The sequence below is a fragment of the Adiantum capillus-veneris genome, chromosome 12 (genome assembly GCF_014529385.1).
Source record: "Adiantum capillus-veneris isolate H3 chromosome 12, ASM1452938v2, whole genome shotgun sequence".
Lineage (NCBI taxonomy): Eukaryota > Viridiplantae > Streptophyta > Polypodiopsida > Polypodiales > Pteridaceae > Adiantum > Adiantum capillus-veneris.
The window spans coordinates 158,225,162-158,239,469 of NC_140942.1; the positions used below are offsets into that span (position 1 = coordinate 158,225,162).

General features: G+C 44.9%; 1 pseudogene; it reads left to right on the top strand.

Annotated features, from left to right (window-relative positions):
• The first annotated feature begins 5,644 nt into the window (after positions 1 to 5,644).
• On the top strand, positions 5,645 to 12,257 carry LOC147446759 (uncharacterized; annotated as a pseudogene).
• Positions 12,258 to 14,308: the final 2,051 nt, after the last annotated feature.

Sequence of the window (14,308 nt, forward strand, 5' to 3'; positions counted from 1 at the left end):
TTTGAATTAGAGCGTCCCACCATCCTCCATGGGTTGACTCAATGTAACTTGGGATCCATCTTGCAACTCTTGTCATCTTTAGATATCTAGCACTTAGATCTACATCTAGGCTCAAATTTGAGTTAGAGGCTCCTACCATCCTCCATGGGCTGACTTAATGTAACTTGGGATCCATCTTGCAACTCTTGTCATCTATAAATTTCTAGCACTTAGATGTATATCTAGGTTCCAACATCAGTTAAGCCTCTCGTAGCAAACTCCATGGGTGCCTCAATGTAGCTTGGGCTCCATCTTGCAACTCTTGTCAGATTTAAATTTCTAGCACTTAAATGTACATCTAGGCTCAAACTTGACCTCGAGCCTCCTACCCTCCTCCATGGGTTGATTCAATATAACTTCAGATCCATCTTGTAACTCTTGTGAGCTATATATTTCTAGCACCATCCTCCTACCAAACTCCATGGGTACCTTTGCAATGTAACTTAGGCTCCATATTGCAACTCTTGTCAAATTTAGATTTTTAGCACTTAGATGTACATCTACTCCCAAACTTGAGCTCAAGCCTCCTACCATCCTCCATGGGTTTACTCGGTGTAGATTTGCTTAATTGAATGGGATACAAGCTTTTGCCAAAATTGTTAATGTAGCTTGTGAATGCATTAAATTTTGAGTTCTATGCTAGAATCTCTTGATTTTCTCAAAAATTGCAGGGTCCTGATTCAGTGTTTTTCTTCTTGATGGTTCCACAAAGAAGGCATGCGGGGTTATTTGATTGGTACAACATGTGTGGTGATACATGTACTAAAAAGTTTTGATGACATCTTCTTGATTCCATTCATCACAATGGATGCAAGAACCATGTCTCAAGCAATTGAAGCATCATCAAATGGCCATTGCATAATATTGTTATGGACATAGGCAAATCTAACACAATAGATGAGGATTTTCTTTTTGGTGAAGAAGATGGCTTGATAGATAGAGCGAGTTGGAAAGAGAAAAGAGTCATCCTTTGGGCTGACAATAGATCTACAAAACTTGATAATGGAGTGGTATTGCTGGTCTACCCATATGAGCTATAAATTGTATTGAACTAGGTGAGAGTAGCTTGGCTGTCATTGTGGAAGGGTCGATGCATCCACATCAAAGTGAAATTTCAAGTTTGAATTTAGTAAGGTGGCCTATTAGGTAGCTCACATTGAGAATGGTGAGCCCTTGATAAAAGACACATGATCTTCTTCTGCCATTCAGGGTAGTCAAGATCCCCTCATGGAAGAAATGGGAGATTCCCTCGATAGCTTATATGCTTCTAGTGATGAGTATAAAGATTATGACATAGATAACAACACTTAAAGTAGATTTGAAGGAGCATTACCCAAAGAGAATCTTCTTTTGGAGGTCTCCGTAGGAGGCCTCATAGGAATTTTCTCTTCTTGGACACGTGGGAGAACTTGAACTTGAAGGGCTTCAATTTGGCTTTTGAACCTCTACTTGCAAAATAGGGTTTTCCATTGCTTCTTGCAACTCATCAAAACGGTAGATGAGAACTCTGCAACCATCATCAAATGCTATATCATGAGTCAGATCGAAGTTGTCAACATTAATTACATTCTCTTGATTATGTTGTGCCATGAATAAATTTCCTTGTGTGTGCATACTAGCTCTTTCCTTGGCACTTCCAGAACTTTAGCTACTACTCTTCTTATCCCTATAAAATTAGCACTCGAGTAACTACACCTTTAGTTTAGAATATTGTTAATTGCAAAGAGTAGCAGAGTGGGTTGAACAATGCTAAGATGGCATTGGTTCCTATCGAGCGGCTTATAGCTTAATAATGGTTAAGCCGTAGGCAAGTCTCGAAATACTTGATTATTAAGATCATAGTTCCCGATGTTGTCTCCCGTATCCTATAAACAAGCATTCCAATTGAGATAATAAATCCTACTCCCACTTACCCTATTGCAATGAACAATGCCAACCTTTCATAGATTACTCAAGGAACTCTCTTCTTAGGCAAGAAAAGAGAAACCTTACCTCTAATACCAATGTCATAGAATTTAATTCTTACTTTAGATTCAACAAAAGTTTAACATACAAAAGGGGAGTGTTTTTCTTAAGACAGAGATTTTAAGGTTGTATCGGGTCGATTTCGTTACACAATTACATATTAAAAAACTAAACTCATGTACATAAGTAAAAAAGGATACAGCAATTAAGATTGACAACATGACGGGTGAGGACCAAGTTTGCTTAGAGTCGATCCCCCTTTAAAAAGTCTTCGTATTATAATTCTCTTTGAAGAGAGCTTTGATTACAACACAACTTGTGCTCTTGCAGAGCTTTCCTTGACTACGGGAATAAAGAACTATGAGGTAAAAGGTAGATGAGGATGAAAGAAGTATTTTTTAAGCAAGAGATATTGTATTCTATGTATACTTATTGCATGGCAAGATCTTAGCATAGCTGCATCATAATATAGTAGTAGAGATGAAGAAGATGAAGCTTTCACTTGCTTGGATTTGCATCCATTGAAGAGTGCGTGTGCGCGGTGTGAAATGCGGTGTGGTGTGCGTGCAAGAAGGAGAGAGTAGATAGTGTGGGTGGAGCAGGGCTCAACATATCAACTGCCCCTTATTCTTTGTATATGTACACAAGAATAAGGTGTCAGTGGGCGGGCGCTCACAGCCTAGGCGGTCGGGCAAGGCACAGACGCCTATACCCCAACAACCTCCCACTTAAAGGTGAATGTGCTAATAAGCAGGTTCTACTAGCTAAACTACTAGTATGTACAAGAAAATAGATAAGAGACTCTCTCAACCTACTTCCACTGGCTCGCTCAGTCGATCTACATGCAGTCGTATCAGCTATGGTGGTAGGCGAGCCACCATAGAGCCTGCATGTAAATCCCGCCGATACTATGTATGGTCTCCAAAACTCCACTATGCATCATGCTAGTGTCAGTCATCGTATGATCGACAATCCCTGCTGAAAATGCTCTTATTGGAGCTGTTAGGTCGGGCCTTGACACTAACATGTCATACATGAGAGCCCGAACACTGACGAAACCTGCACAATCCTGGCTATCCCAACCACCTTAGTGCAACGTGCATACTTTGCATCATCAAGACTAGCTGTCACAAATGGATGTGTTGACTCCGACTCCTGGATGACCACTCCCCCCTCATCCATAGGGACTCGATGCGTGTGTCATGATATCACCTCATCGTTCTCTAGCATGAGCATATAAAAAAACTCCATATCTATAATCTCGGCATGTGCCTCTAAGGAGCAGACCCGCTCTACCTATGTCTGCGCACACTCGAACAACGCCTTTTGTGTATCACTAGAGCAATCCCGCTCCACCTCTGCCGTTGCAGAGTCCATTGACATGTCCTGCATAGCTAAATGCACTGTCTCTTGAGCATACTGGAGCTCACTTTCAAAGGAGATGCGTTTGATCTCTCGCTCCTCACATGTCATGGTAGTAATGGAGAGTATACCGTCTCGCACTTGCTGGAGTGGGTATACAATGTATGACGTAGCACCTCACGCAATGACTAGGCGACCCAACTGCACCTGAAAAGACTGCTCTCAAAGCAGTACCTAACATCCGTTGTCTCTCAAGCAACATCTCACTGAGATCAAGCTCAACACAATCCCATGAACATAATGCACATGTGTAAGCATATAAGATGCACCATTGGGTAGTAACAAAAACATATCTCCTGCACCCTCTATGTCATATGCTGAACCATCAACCAAATGAACATGACCATAAGTCCCACTAGCAAACGTGTTCAACCAGTCATGGCATGGTGTGACGTGAAATGCCGCAGACTCATCTAGCAGCCATCAGGAGCGAGTGGCATCTCTGCTAGACATGTATCGTGGGTGGAGGTTAGATGTAAGTGTGACATCTATATCATTGGCATATGTAGCCGTCTCTCTAGTTTGTGTCATAACTATCTGTGCATCACGCATCTATCTCCGCTGCTGTCTCATCCGTCTAAAACAGCAGTGCCTAATGTTCCCTGTGTGACCACGATACCAACATCGCATATGTCAAGAGATCGAGACCTCCGTCTCTCATGAGCCATCGTTGTAGTCTCAATTCTGTCACACATCAATGCATACGCGTCAAAAAGTGGGACACTAAACATGTGTCCAAGCGTCAAGTGAGAGTAAATACTCGATCACTGTCAAAGTGGGAATAAATTGACCACTATACAAGCATGAAACCATGATCACATTGCATCAAAACCGATGCTCACATATGCATAAGACCAACTCCACAATCTACAAACTTTGCAAGCACGCAATCTTGGACAAACTGCTCAACTGAGCGTAAAGCGCATAACCATATGCACAAGTAGAGAGCAAACTAGCTCAAAACGCATCACACAATAGAAATTGCATGCAAAAATCTACAAAATACATGTGAAACATGTGACTCTCTGTCTGTAGCCACACAAGTATACGCAATCCTCACTCTTGCGAGTGGGTACAAGAACACTAAACTATGTCCAATTTGACAAAACATGTCAAAGTGAGAGTAAACACTCGATCACTCTCAAAGTGGGAGTCAAACTCGACCACTAAACCATCAAAGAGTAGGCTAAGAATACGTGCAAAACATGGCAAGAATCTGGGGACAAATGGACAAAGTTTCCCTTGTATTTTGAGTACAATCTCAAAAAATCTCACCAAAAACTGCACCAAAAAACAGACATTTAATGTTTCAATAAACAGATCCACAAATGGCACACACGCACTACCAAACCCTGGCAAACTGCCTCACTCCTAAACGAGTGGCTCTATGGATCTGTATCTGTCCAAAAATGTTGTAAACCTGTGAACCTGCTACCTGCAAGCGATGGTTAGCTCAAATTGTATCCGCAAATGCATAAATAGCATGAAACTACACAAATCGTGCAAAAAATTGCTCTCTGAACTGCCCCACACAATCTTACATAGCCTGCACAACAAGAAAGTGCAAATTGTGAGCATCGCCGCCTGTAAACTGGCACACTATCTCGTCGGTCATAAAGAACGTCTATTGAAAACCAAGCATAGAGTACAACCAATTGCCTATGGTGGTCGCAATCGTCATTCGAGAGCCGCACTCGCAAGAAAACTGCTTTGGTCCGTCGAAGCCACTATGCGTCGGTGTGTGTTGCCGAAACTTGAAACTAGAGAATCGTTGAAGCCGTAATGGCGAGTTGAAGCCGGTGGTGCAGCCAAAGTTGGTCGAAGCTAGGAGATGGTCTATGACAGACAGAGGCAGCAGTCGAGTGCAGTGCAGAAGGCTAGGGCAGGTGCCAAGGACCTGGGCAGCCAAAGGATAGCGGAGGTGTATGCTCTATGCGGTCTTTTAGGCCAAAAGTGATGCGGGATGGTTCAGATGGGATGGCAGGTGAAGGTGTCCGAAATGCTAAGTCAGTGCTTTGAAATGTAGTGTTCAACGTGCTCTAGAAGCCGGTCCAGACGGCTCGTCAAAGGGAGCCTCGGTGAGCAAGATACTGAAGTTTAAAGCGGGAGTGTGTAGCAGATCCCCGACGAACAGGGCAGTTGGGGACAGGTGGCCCGCGCTGATGTCAGTGCATACATGTGTAGAGCTCAAGTTGTGGAGCATCCCTGTCTTCTCGGAATGCGAATCGGAGCTCTGGTTGGCAAGATACGGTCAGTTGAAATTTTTTGGGGGCCGGGTTTGAGCCCATTTGACTGCATTGGGAAATGCGCCATCTGGTGTTTTCATGAGCTCACCAGGTGTTTAGTACGCAGTATGTATCATATGATGCTAGCAGGAAGTGACTGCACGTCAGATGGAGTCCGGAGCGGTGAGATACTGAAATCGGAAGATGAGGTACATTTTCCCGGATTGGGCTGCAGGTGATTTGGTCAGTTTTTATGACCTCGGTTCGAGGTCTTCCTAGTCTAGGGATGAGGTGAGAACTATGCGGCTTGGAGCTGGAGATATGAGATCTCAATGAGCCTTGATTGCTTGAGAGTTGGATCACTAGGTGATGTTTGGCAGGCTCTGCAAGTTGGGGGAAACAAATTTTTGTTTAAAAGAATTTTTTGCTTTTTCAAAGGCCTTAAAAGGCTGGAGATTTACGGTGCTGCCACGTGGCCCGGGCATTGCCCCACATGCAGGACCAGAACCAAAGGTCGAAGCCTATAAGGGCTGGGGGTAAAGCCCTCTATAAAACATCACTTGAATGAAGCGATGCTTTCGAGCTCGTAGTGATGACGGGCTCCTGTGGAGCGCTATGTGGACGAACTTGGTGGCGCGCGGCGGCGTTGCAGGGCGAGAACGTGGCGCCTTTTGGCCAGTACTGGCGGCAGGCAGCGGATGGGAGGTAGCGCAGGGGAGGAAGGAGCGATGCTGACGTGGCAAGGCACCGGTTAAAGGGCGAACTCACACGAGCGGGCCGCACTGCGTGACATTTTGAAGGCAAAGAGGGAAGGCATTAGCGACATCGCTAATGCCTCCCCAGTGTGAGATAGGGACACGTCCCATAGGGTTCAAGCAAGAAAGAGAGAGTGTGGCTGGCCGCTCGCACCACGGGCCAATGCATAAGAAAGGAAGGGGTCCCACAGAGCTGAAGAAAGTGCCGAGGTGGCCGGAAAATTAGGTGCAAAAGTGGGGTGTCCCACGGCAGTAAAGTGCAAAGGAGTGAGAGAGAGAAAAGCCCGAGGGTAGCCCGGCATACAAGGCAAAGCAAAGCGGTCCATTCCAAAGCATGTCCAAGCAAGGGCCAGCAGGAGGCAAGCCAAAGCAAGAATAAAGTGGAAGCCGGACAAAGGGAAGACCAAAGGAGGGAGGACAAAGCCAAGCCAAGGCGGACCAAAGAGGGGACCAAATGGAGAGAGAAAAGAAGAGAGGTGGCAGGAGGAGTCGGATAGAGAGAGGAAAAAAGTCAAAATCAAGCTGTGCAAGGTTGAAGCCACAAAGGGGTAAAAATGAAAGATAAAAAATAAAGAATAAAAAGCCAAGGGACAATAGCGACATCGCTAATGCCCCCCCCCCCCCCAGTGCAAAAGAGAGAAGAAGAGAGCAGATAGAGCAAGGCGGTGCCCCCTTTCCCAAAAATGCCAATTCAAGGTGCCAAGTGGACCAATTAAAATGTAAATTCCCAAATTGAAGGCCCCCCCTATAAAAGTCAAAATTGGATCAAATTAAGGGCTTTTGCTTCTTGACTTTTGGGCCGTTTTGAAGCCTACAAAGTGGAGCTCTCTGACAGAGGAGTGTGCTTATCAAACCCCTTTGTATTTTCTTGTGAAAATGGCCATGGTGATGGCAATGTAAGCATGTGTACGTGTTTTTGCGAAGTGCAATCTAGCCACAATTGCCTCCCTTGCTGTTGTTTCCCCTTCCCCCTTCTCTTTCTCTTGCTTTCATGGTTCTCCTCGGTGCCGGCTATGTGGAGGTATGTGCCCCCCCGGACCGACGATGTCTTGAGTGAGAGAGTGAGATTGAGTGGCTGTATGTGTGTGTGTGTAAGGGTGGAGATAGGCAGTGGTAGCAGGTGTACGGTGTGTGGTGGTTTGTGGAGTGTGTCAGCAGTGGCAATTGAGCAGGCGGTGATCTGCTAGTGTAGAGTGTTTCTTTGATAGTGTTTTCCGAGAGGATAGGGGTGTTGTGGATACCTTGAGCTATAGAGAGGCCTTTGTGTTGGTGTCGGGTGTGTTCCCCCATTCCCCCTCTCCACCGGGATACCAGGGATGCCGGGGGAAATTGTCGGAGCAAATCCGCTTTGAAATGGACGTGGGAGGGAGTCGCTAGCAAAGTTGTGCTAGAGCGGAGCCAAATCGTTCTCGCTATGTCGAAGACGAGAGAAACTGGTCGATGCCACCTTCCGTTGCCAAACGAAAGTTGTCGCCGATGCCGTAGTCATAGTAAATCGCTGAGTCATCGATGCCAAGGAGAACGCAGTGGTTGTAGCCGCAAAAATCAGTGTCAAAACCTATGTCGAGTTGTCGAAATCCAAAGCTGAGAAGAACGCCGAAGCCGAAAATCGAGTCCTTGTATCGATGCTCAATGTCTAGCTTGTGGTGGAGCTTGGTTCTCTCTATGATTTAAATGGGCAATATAGTGGAGACATGGTGTGCTATGTTTGTCAAAGATTTTATGTTTTGAAACCTTTTTGAGGCCCCATGTAAGAGGCACTATAAGTCTATTATATGATGGACATCCCAAGAGACATCCGGGCTTACTCGCCCATCTCGAACACACCGTCCGTATGTGTGTGCGCGCCCGCACCAAGAGCATATATGTCCGCTCTCGTTTTTGCGACCAAGAGAACTCTCTCTCTTTTTTCTCTCTTTTCGCTCTCACTATCTTCACGCTTTTGATGTCAGACCTCCGCTTTCAAAGTTGGTACTCAATAGAGTGTGTGTGTGTGTGTGTGTGTGTGTTTTCCCCATTACACACAAACTAAAAATATATATTCTCTGTCGAAACTGTCAACTGCTACTTGAGAGCTGTCAGTGTGTGTGTTTGTTCAACACCACACACAGTTTGTTGCTCGGCCCTTGCCACGATTTAGCCTGCTAATTTCTAGCGTTGCCTATGCCAAGTTGTGCTTTCGATTTCAAGCTTCCAAGACTCTTTGACTTGCTATTCGATTCTCTGTTTTAATTTACCCAGTGCTTCCCACTTGCAGGCTTGCTCGCTTTGCCTTGCTTTTCTTGCTACTCGAGTTCTGCACTGCTCCTTGCTACTATCCCAGTGCTGTTGCTCGTGAGCTTCAATTGGGAGTGTTTGTACACACCGTCCGTCGTAGCTCTGATGAAGACTGCGTGTGCACGGTGCGAAATGTGGTGTGGTGTGCGTGCGAGAAGGAGAGAGTAGATAGTGTGGGTGGTGGAGTAGGGCTCAACATATGAGCTGCCCCTTATTCTTTGTATATGTACACAAAAATAAGGTATCAATGGACGGGTGCCCATAGCCTTGGCAGCTGGCCAAGGCACAAACACCTGTACCCCAACATCCATAGCCAAGTTCTCGAGCATGGAGACTCTCTCTTGAGTTCCCATGAGAGAGAGTTTGATGGATTTGCTCTGCCACCTTCAAAAGTGTGTGTGAGAGAAAAACCCAAGTACCCTTCTTACCCCCCACTTGCTCAAATTTAAAATGGAATGCTTACCAAGTGTACAAGTATACCATTGAGAAATGGACACTCAAAATCGCAACTTTGCATATTCAAACACTTGTCCCCACTTTCCTTTCTTGAAAGGACTCTTCCCCTTTCTCTTTTGACTTGTGATTAGTAAGGGTGTGTGCACACACACACACACACACACACGTACACACACCACTTTACTTTACAAAAAGCCTAGCGAGCGAGATCTCACAAAGAGCCTGGTTATGAAGTGGTTTAGTTAATGTGTGTAGGGTGAACATAGTTGTATATGATGAAGCTTTCACGTTTCACATTTATACATATTAGCTTTAGTCATAGCCACTTACGATCACATTGGCCTTTATGTGGGAGATTCTAGAAATAAAGACATGTGGCTATAACACCCTCCTAACCACTAACCCATTTGCCTTATGTACAAAGACCATAATGGGTTAATGGTTTGTTTCCTCTATCTTCTTCTCAAACATAATGGCCTTTCCCTATTTTCCAGTCAACATTAAAAAGGATAGTCAACACTAAAGCTCATGCCCTTGGGAAGGCCAAAAACTAATCACTATTTTTGTAAAGAAAGCCTCATCTAGTGATGCCACTTTAAGCTTGAACAAGGAATTGTTTGAAAAGAAGCCCTAGGTGGCAGTCACATGAGGCTCGTTTATCAATAGCCTGAGCGGATAATGGAGTCTGAATTGTGGTCACGCACATCTTATTGAGCCATGTGGGTTCTACTAAGCTCATGCTTTTGTAACCGTGCCAAATGGGGATAGTTGCAAAACAGAACTGAGATTGTCTCCAATGCAGCACACATTGACCCTTGGTAGCCCTTGCATCAACAACACTGCAGTCTAGACAGCATAGACATCTTGGAGTTTGTGGTTCCCAACACCCCCCCCCCCCCTTTGGTGCATATTGTCTGGCACTTGGAAATTAGTTGGTGCCATGAGTTCGATCTCCAAGTTCCATCGAACGTGCCTCAATTATCCTCGTGTGACCAGCAAATGTGGCTCGATAGCCGCTTTTAATTAAAATTACAACATAGTAGGTGCAATAGGATGTTAGTGATAATTGCGCATCTTGTGACCATGCCCTTACCTTGTCATTTGCTGCTTTACAAACTTTTACTATTTCACAAAAGTTTTGGAAATGGAGACCACCTCCCTATTGTTATTTGGTGATTATCTATACTTTAATAAAAGGGGGAGGGATTCCGGCTCCCTCCCCTTGACATGTGGCACAATATCCTTCATCCGACGGGTGTGGACTGCAACCCAATTGAGAGAGAGAGAGAGAGAGAGAGAGAGAGAGAGAGAGGGAGGTTCCTTTGTATGTGATAAAGGGGGAGTGTTAATGTTTCTCAGTGCGCTCACTATGGGGGCCCTGCTCCCCCCCCCCCCCCCCCCCCCCCCCCCCTCCCTCCCAATGGGCCTCTGTTCCCAATATAGCTAGCTGTTTTACGACCTGTTAATGAATTTGAATTTGAAATGGAGGTGAGGATCGAGTCTATGCTGGCATTTGTGAACCTGTAATGAAAGCCGAAATCTAACAAAGAGAGGGATAGGAGGCAAGGAAAGTCGAGGGCTAGGGTGGTGAGGTCATTGTCAGTGATGGATGGTGATCTCGCTGCTCGGCCTTCTAGAGGTGTTGTAGGTGGAGATGTGTGAGAGACGGGCAAGCTAAAGTGAGGGTTATGGCCCACTGTGGGCCGATGAAGGAGAAGGTGGAGGGTGGTGAGGCGGGCCATTAAGCTGGGTCACTACGACAGGGGCATATGAATGTCACGAAGTCACCCAAGAGAAGCCCTCTATGGTGAGCGATGAGGTTGTACGACACATAGAAAGTGCGTTAGAAAGTTGGGCAGGCAAGTCCCACCCTAGCTGCCTCATCTTGCGTATCTGATATAGAGAGGTCATGTTCGTAGGCGTGCAAAAAAGTAGGGTGCCCCAATGACGACAGTTGAGGCGGCTTCTTTCGTGTCATTGATGTTGGCTAGGAAGCTGAATATGCGCATCAGGCAACGTCTGGCATATGGCTCTCCCACTGTTGCTCTGCTTATGTCCCCGAACCCTAACACCAACCTATCGCTCCTCTCCTATTGTGCCCCCTCCTCTTCACAAACAAATTAGCACCCCCTTTTTCCTCGCCACAACGATAAAGAGTGTGTCAACCCCAGTGCAAACGAGGTTGGATGCTCCATTGGTGGAAACCTTGGGACGGAGCTCAAAATGGAGACAATCAACATAGACAAGGTGCCATGTTCTTGCAAGGGCAACAAGCTTGGTGGCTGCAATCTTAACGTTCTACAACAACAATACTCTACTATCCTTGACAGCTTTCAAGCGAGTGTGCCGTGCGCAATGCGACATAGGAGAGAGGTGTACTAAAGTTAAATCAAAGGCAAAACGCAGAGCAAAATGGGCAAAGAAGATGCGGAGAGCCTACAGAAGGCAAGCAAGAGGAAGCTAAGAAGGAAAATGCAGAAGGTGCAAAGGGATCCAACAGAGTGTGTTGTTGGCCATGATGGAAAGGACGTTAAGCAAAGCACTAATGTATTCGTCTATTTGGATTATGTCGTAGCGTTTGTCACCTTGCTCACCTTTTCTATGCTTCTCATCTCTAGCATCATCCTGCCTGATGAAAAAACAAAGTTCTTTTCCGTCGTCCCCCAGACCTACGACAACACTATAGTACTTAAAAATTGATATGGGTAAGGTTCGACTCCCCATTGAATTGTTTTCGTAGAGAAGAAGGAACCCTCACAATGTCCAAAACTCTACTTTGTCATGGCCTAGGTGCTAGCTTTCTTATGTACCGCTCTCTCATTTCAAGCTTAGCTTTCGATGGTCTGCATGTCATTGTGCTGCATTTCCTAGTTGTTAGGAGTTTTGAAGAGCTTGCTGTGAATCAAGGCGGCCATTCTTGAAGCTCAGAGAGGTCTACAAAGAGATCTTAGAGAAAGATTTGCTTTAGAGGTTCAAACAAATGTTTGAAACGGGTGCTTTTTCCAAGCAGACACCTAGGGAGGAACAATGGATGAAGGTGGGCACAAGAAACATCATGTTCGGGAATCGGGGGAGAACAAACAGCAACAAACGTCTCCACAAGTGGCTCACCAAATGACAATATCCATGTGGAAAAGGAAAGGAGAAGTCCATATTGATGGTGATACTTTTCATTTTTACCAAACAAAGGCCTTATACTTAGGAAACTATGTAAATTCTTGAAAGGTTAGGTGTTTAGTATGATTCCAAGGAATTTGAGTGATAAGCTTGCTAGCTCCTTATCATGATCACGTAGTGCTTCACAATACAAGTGTAGAAGTCGGCTTGACTTGGGCCACTTTAAAGTTTAGTTTGAAGCATCACACTTATTGACACTTATCCTGGCATTCCAAGTTTTCGTGTTGGCCTTTCAAGTTTTCTAGGACTAGGTTTTTTGATCCTCATGTCTTCAATTTTACTGTAGATGCTGCTTCAGCGTGGTTGTGTTACACATGCTGAGGCCCATTCTCATGCTTTTTTGCTTGGGATCCATGGTAGGCAAGAGTCACTTGTTCGAACGTGGGAGATAGCAAATGCCAGTTCTGATTTTCATATTCTCCTATAGAATAGGGGGACTTGGGTGTTTACAGGTACAACCTATAGGTTCCACATTGTATCCGTCTGCAGTAATATACCGAGCCTGGGATTAGCATCCTTCATCAGAGAGAGAGAGAGAGAGAGAGAGAGAGAGAGAGAGGGGCCGCCGAAGGTGGCTGACCATACTAGTGAGACTTAATGTCCCGACTCCTTGCACACAACATTCCAAACCAAAAGCCACACAAAGAAAGTAAAAGATCTTTCCTAAAATTAATATGGTATTTTTCATAGTAATCACATGCTGTTGAATATAAGGGTGTGGTCACACATAGCATAGTTATCCGTTTGGATTCATTGAGGCGAACTAAGCCTCCTCTACTTTAAATGCATGCGGTTGGGTTGTTTGAGTGGTAACGTAAGAGCATACTCTTGTTAAGCCTTGTGTACCTTAAATGCATGCAAGTGGGTTGTTTGAGTGGTAACACGAGGGCATACTTTGCCCATGACAATTGGCATGTGTAGGTGCAAAGGGAGTTGGTCGTCAATTGCAGATGAAAGATGACACTGAGGTGATGGAGAACCTGTACATTGCAAGATAGAGAGCCACCTATGCATGAGCCATGTAGCTCTTGCAGCCCTTTTGTAGGTAGACTTCCTCTTGTAGATAATGCTTGAAGAGGTTATGATTGCAACATGTAGACTTTGACATAGTTACATTTTGGTAGCATGGTTGAGGCATAGTTATCAAAAAAGTAACAATGTCTTGCATGACCACTGCCTTATAATTTTCAAATGATGAGTAGAGGTAGAGATTAATATAGCATCCTGCGGTGGTAGCCTTACAATAGATTCAACGAGATGCTATCACTCCTCACTTCAAATGGAAATGGGAAGCTCTTACCTCTCACCACCCTTAAATTGTGTCACTCTCTTGGGTGCCACGTGTGGGAGACTACATAAGTGAGCCCAACTAACACGATTCAACCAAACTTGGGTGCTTGATTTGTTAAGTATACTTTTGTGAGATGATGGTCCTGTTTCATGCAAGGTATCAATATATATCCTCGACGTGTGTGTGTGTGTGTGTGTGTGTGAGAGAGAGAGAGAGAGAGAGAGAGAGAGAGAGAGAGAGAGTCAAATGCAACCATTATGTATGGACTCCTTGTGATGCAACCACAACGTGTACGTCTCTCTGATAGCTGTAAAACATACTGTCGAAACTGGCATGCTTTCATAGAAGCTCATGTTATGTTTTAGTAGTGAGTTGCGTTGCTATTTGTAGGCATCACTATTTATAAGTGGGAGGCAGACCAACTCTTGTTTTGTAGACCCAATGTTAGAAGACCCCTTGAATCAAGATTAATTTTTAGCTTGCCCATAGATTACAAAGATATTATAGGTTGATTTAGTGTATTTTTTGAATTGTAGTTCACACGTTCACTCGATGAAGCTCCACAAAAAGCAACCGTCCCTTATGGGAATGCGCCCCAATAACTGCACACTCACCAAATCACCATATCATGGAGTATATATTTGTCACTGCAAATCTCTGCATGCAAAGATGTTGCTTTAGATGACAATGCCACTTTGGTG